Below are 6,000 nucleotides of genomic sequence, written 5' to 3' on the forward strand. Positions count from 1 at the left end.
TCAAGATTGATTCAGCCTTCCATCCTTTCGAGGTAGGTAAAATGAGAACCCGGATTGTGGGGGCAAGAAGATGACTTTGTACAAAAAAGAACACCGCTAAGGGGGGGCTGAAAGCCCTACTAAGCAGGTATATACAAAAGTATGAAGGCTATTGCTTAACGCATTGTAAGCCGCCCTGAGTTTCTGGAGAAGGGTGGCATATAAATCGAACCAGTAAGTAAGTAAGTAAGTAAGTAAGTAAGTAAGTAAGTAAGTAAATAAATAAATAAATAAATAAATATTAACTAGGAATAATGAAGTTCTTGGTCCAATGTATCTAGAAGGCACCAGATCGGAACAAGCAATCTTATAGTTTATCCTAGAACTCTCTGAAACCCATTGTCATTCTCTCTCAACCCAACACGCCTCACAAGGGTGATTGTTGTGGGGAAAATATGGGGAAGAAGAAGCATTAGATATATTCATTGCCTTGAGGTATTTATACAAATAATAAAGGTGAGATAAAAAAAATCTAAAAATCTAAAATAATACTGAAGTCATTCAAATCTCAAGAATTTTTCATTGCCTTTATTTTCTTTCCCTTTAGGATATGTTCCTTTTGAACTGTCAACACAGATGCAAATGAGCAAGAATAAGGGCAGATCCTCATAGCAACATGGATATCAGATAACATTGTGGGTGCAATGCCTTTTTTATGATGGGCAGATTATCTCTGTTTGCAGTATGATCAATCACAATGAGACGATATCAAAGCAGGACAAAGTACAAAATGATACAATAAATTCAAACTAATTGGTTAATACTGTTCATAGGATCTCTTATTTAGTCTATAAACCACATCTCTCCAAAGGCCAAAGTAAAACATTTCAGTATAGTTTATTTGCATCAATCAGGATGTATTTCTCTGTTCTCACAATGTTACTTGATTTATTACTGGTCCAGTTACAGTATTACCCAGATTGGCCGGAGAAAAAAATAAGTTATGTTGTTTTGAAATAATGATATTCTGCAGACTTTGAGATGATCTGCTATTCTATTGGTAGAAACTCCTACTCAACTTATTTCATTGCTTTCAGACTTTAGCAGATGCTACATTGGGTTCTTTGGTCTTTAATAGGATGTACAAGTAATCCTCATTTAGCGACTGGTTGCTTAATGACTGTTCAGAGATATGACGGAGCCCCCCAAAAGGTACTTATATGACTCAGATGTGAAGTTGTGATGGCTGTCCTTCCCCATGGTTATGTGATTGTATTTGTAGTCATTTGCAGTGCCTCATATGACCACAATTTATAATGTTTTTGATTAGAAATCAGCATTTACTTCTGGTTTTCGGCCAAAAACAAACAAACAAACCATTGTGGACAATAGGTTCACTTTACAACTGCCATGTTCACTTTAAGAACTGCCATGCTTGCTTTTTGACTGCCGCCTTCATTTAACAACTTCCACAGAAAAAAGTCGTAAAATCAGAGTTGTCATGTGACGACCAGCATGATTTATGACCATAATTCTGGGCTCAATTATGGTGATACTCCGAGGACTATCTGTAGGCCCAGAAGATTTTGCATAAACTACTCTGCTGATTCCATAAAAATGTATCTAAGATCAATGTGGTCTATTTTAACCCTTTAGGTACAAATACAATGAAAAGATTTGGGAAGCCTGATTGGTATGAACCATGCTACTTTCATAATTTTCAATGGGATTTGTAAAACAGGAGAGGTAACGTTTACAGTTTCTGGGCAAAGATTAGCAATATCAGTGTCTGTGTCTTACAGACTGTTTTGTTGAAGTAGTTACTACAGGTAGTCCTTGACTTACAACCATTCGTTTAGTGACTGTTCAAAGTTACAACGGTACTGAAAAGTGACTTATGTCTATACAACCATTGCAGCATCCCCATGGTCATGTCATCAACATTTGAATGCTCAGCAAATGGCTCCTCTTTACGACGGCTGCAGTATCCCGGGGTTCTTTTGTGACCTTCTAACAAGCAAAGTCAATGGGGAAACCATATTCACTTAACAACCATGTTCCTAACTTAACAACTCCAATGATTCACTTAACAATTGTGAAAGGAAAGGTCATAAAATGGGGCAAAGCTCACTTAACAGCTGTCTCACTTAGCAGCAGAAATTTTGGGCTCAGTTGCGGTTGTAAGTCGAGGACTACCTGTATAGAGGTAATTGAATTATCTCTATCATATTTCCTGCCTTGCCCAGCAAGTTTTGCTGGATCTTGGGAAAAATACTGTAGAAGAGATACAACATAAAATCCTTATTATTATCTTTATTATATAATCCTTATTATCCTTCTTAGATTGTATTACAATGAATACAATATAATGCTGCCTCCAGCAGTATAGCAAACAAAACTTTACTAAATGTTAGGGTTCAAAACACAAATTGTTGTTCTTCACTTTTAGGCTATCCTTGAAGAATATTTGGAACCTACAGCTAGTGCAGAGTACAATGGTGCAGGCAGTTTTGGGGCCCCCAAGGGTGGCCCAGGTAACATCACTCCTCCACAAGCTGCACTGGCTGAGTTTGTTTCTGGGTGCAATTCAATATGATGGTAATTACCTTTAAAGCACTTCATGGCCTGAGTTCAGGCTACTTGAAGGATCATCGGGATTGCACCATGCTGGCAGAGGAGGTATGCTGCAGGTTGCATCGGCCAGGGTATTCTGTCTGGTGAGGTCCAGGATAAATCTTTCTCTACTGTTCGTCTGCCCTTTGGAGCAGCCTGGAGTGAGGTCAGCCCCAACCCTTCCATAAGAGCCTAAAGACATTGGACCTTGGGGCTCCAATGGAGGGGTTTCCAACTGGGGATGGTTGATAGCAGGGGTGAAATGCTCCTGGTTCAGACCAGATCGCCCGAACTGGTAATGTTGGTGGCAGGTCGTTCGGAGAACCAGTAGCAAAAATCCCTGCCCCCCCCATGCCCAGCTGAGCCGCGCAATCATCAGAGGCTTTTTTTTTTTTTTTTACTTTTAAAAGCATTTTTTCTAAAACTTCTTTGGCCGAAAAAATGCTTTTAAAAGGCTCTGACGATCCCAGCTGAGTTGCCTGATCATCCGAGGCTTTTTTTTCTTTTAAAAGCCAAAAAAAAAAAAGCATTTAAAAGGAAACAAAAGCCTCGGACGATTAGGCAACTCAGCTGGGATTGTCAGAGCCTTTTAAAAGCATTTTTTTTACATCCTTTTCGGCCGAAGAGGTTGTAGAAAAAATGCTTTTAAAAGTTTTTTAAAAAATGGCCATGCCCACCCAGTCACATTACTCCCCACCAAGCCATGCCCACAGAACCAGTAGTAACTAATTTTACATTTCACCACTGGTTGATAGGTCAATAATCGATCCCACTCCCCTCCATCCTATACCCCCCCTCTTTTAGATAGGTTGATTGTTATAGTACAATATTTATTTCATTAGGTTTTGGACAGTTTTATTTTTTAATATTGTAAGCTGCCCAGGGTTACTGTGTGGAAAGATGGGTGGCTAATAAATTTTACAAATAAATAAAAGTTTTATTCATCAATCTTATTCAATTCTTCCTTGAAGGACACAAGCAGTGGTGAAATCTAAAATTTGTTACTACTGGTTCTGTGGGCGTGGCTTGGTGGGGGGGTAATGTGACTGGGTAGGCGTGGCCAATTTTTTTTTTACTTTTAAAACCATTTTTTACATGTAAAACCATGTAAAAAATGCTTTCAAAAGACTCTGACGATCCCAGCCGAGTTGCCTGATTGTCAGAGGGTTTTTAAAAAAACCCTCTGACGATCAGGCAACTCGGCTGGGATCGTCAGAGCTTGGATCGTCAGAGCCATTTAAAAGAAAAGTTTTTTTCTTTTAAATGGTTCTGATGATCTAAGGTGAGTTGCCTGATCGGCAGGCAACTCAGCTGGGATCGTCAGAGCTTGGCTCGTCAGAGCTTGGCTCGTCAGAGGCATTTAAAAGAAAAAAAGCATCCTTCTACTTGAGGTTTCAAAATGTAGAAGAGCAAAAGGAGGAGGATCTAGTAGAAATCATGGCTGAGATACTTTTGGAAGTGACCCAGAGGGACAAGGAAGAGATACAAAATGGAATAGATGAAATCTATAGAGTTCACACGACTACACTCAGAGACATAAGTTACCCAAAGAAATACACATCCGATTCACAAAAAAATCCATAAAAGAAGAGATCTATCGGAAGATGAGAGAAGATACAACTATGTATCAGGGAAAAGAAATTTTAACCCTCAAACAGATACCAAAAAGGACAAGGGACCAAAGAAGGAACTACAACTTTCTAACCGCACAGTTAAATAAATTTAAAATAAAATTCTGCTGGTTAATACTGGAAGGCTTACTAATCTCCTGGGAAGATAAAAGAAAAAAAGCCTCTGATGATTGCGCAGCTCAGCTGGGCATGGGGGGGTGAGGGCAGGGATTTTTGCTACCGGTTCTCTGAACTGCCCACTGCCATCGCTACCTACTCGCCCGAGCCGGTCCGAACCAGGAGCATTTCACCCCTGAACACAAGGCTTAATGAACCTGAAGGAAATTGAAAAATGTACAGGGGTAGAACTCTGTGTTTTAGAGAGGAAACAGAAAACAAAACAGAGATTTCATTGGACAAGCAGATTAATCTCAATGAGAAAGTATTTGTAAATACAAAACTCTTTTAAAGGTTGAACAGTGACAATATTTAAAAAACAATGATGAAGAACACATCAGTCTCCTTAACACCGGGCACTGAACTTGAAATAGCTATTCCTTTCCCACCCCACTCCAGGGGAAGGATACTGCAAAATCTCCATTCCCACCCCACTCTGGGGCCAGCCAGAGCTGGCATTTGCCGGTTCTCTGAACTACTCAAAATTTCCACTATGAGTTCTCCAAACTACTCAAAATTTCCACTACCCGTTTTCCAGAACCTGTCAGAACCAGCTGGCTTTCACCCCTGTCACAAGGACTGCAGATTGCTCCTCAGTCCAAAGATTCTTATGATAAGCATCTCCTTGCAAAAATCTGATACAGTAGTGATAGGAAAGCCTTCTGTGAAGCTAAATGACTCCAGAGAGCCCCCTTGTGCCCATTTGCTGAATTTTTCTCTCCTCTTGTGTAAATTGGTGGCAGAAAGTTTTAGCTGTATATGTGCGTGGATTGCATAATAACTTCCATAACACCCACCAAAAATTACTTACCCCAGGCTTCCTGAGTAGAACAGTATGAATTTTATTAATGAAATGAAGTAGCAGTTCTAGGGTGGTTATTTAGAACCTGTGCTTTGATGCACAAAGTTGGACAACAGTTATCCTCTCATGTCTTGTGTGTGAAGGAAGTCCACACACTGATAGGGCAACAAGGTAAAGCCACTACTATGACCAACACCACTTCTGTGTCATTTTGCTTCCCTAATGAATTCTTCTAGCTTTTATGGAAACACTTTCAGAATATGGACTGTCTGCAATGGCTTATTTTAATGGTGTTTCCCCTACTTTGAATGATGATGAAAGATACAGAGATTTCTCTAAATTCTCCACAGATCAGTTTATATATTGGTGCCTGGACTGCAAAACTGAAATAAAGTTGTTAATAGTTTTCATATAACAGAGGTCCTCACAGTTGTCATGCTAAGTGAACTCTTAGACTTAGTCCAGTCTGAATTTGGCCTGAGAAGTTCTTTGCCAGCACTCAAGTTTCAGCAGGCAAGGCTCAAAGTCTTGTCAGATCCAGGCCAGGTGACAAAGTTCCCAGGGAGGTGGCTACAAGTTAGAAGAAGGCATGAAAATGCTTCAGATTGGGCTGCCATTGATGCTGCTTGCAATGACCCTCACATGAAGCCTTCTGTGCTGTAAGCACCCAGCTATCACTTGAGTACAACTGGTGCTGTCACTCAGCTCTGATGTTAGCAGCTGGTCCATTCAGGAGCAAGAGTTTACTACCAGTATTGAGATCCTGCCAAGATACTTTTGTATGCAACATCCCACTTCCTCACTCTCTACTCTCTGACT

Source organism: Pituophis catenifer, unplaced genomic scaffold, assembly GCF_029215685.1.
Source record: "Pituophis catenifer annectens isolate HBS135680 unplaced genomic scaffold, rPitCat1.0.hap2 SCAF_2, whole genome shotgun sequence".
Taxonomy (NCBI): domain Eukaryota; kingdom Metazoa; phylum Chordata; class Lepidosauria; order Squamata; family Colubridae; genus Pituophis; species Pituophis catenifer.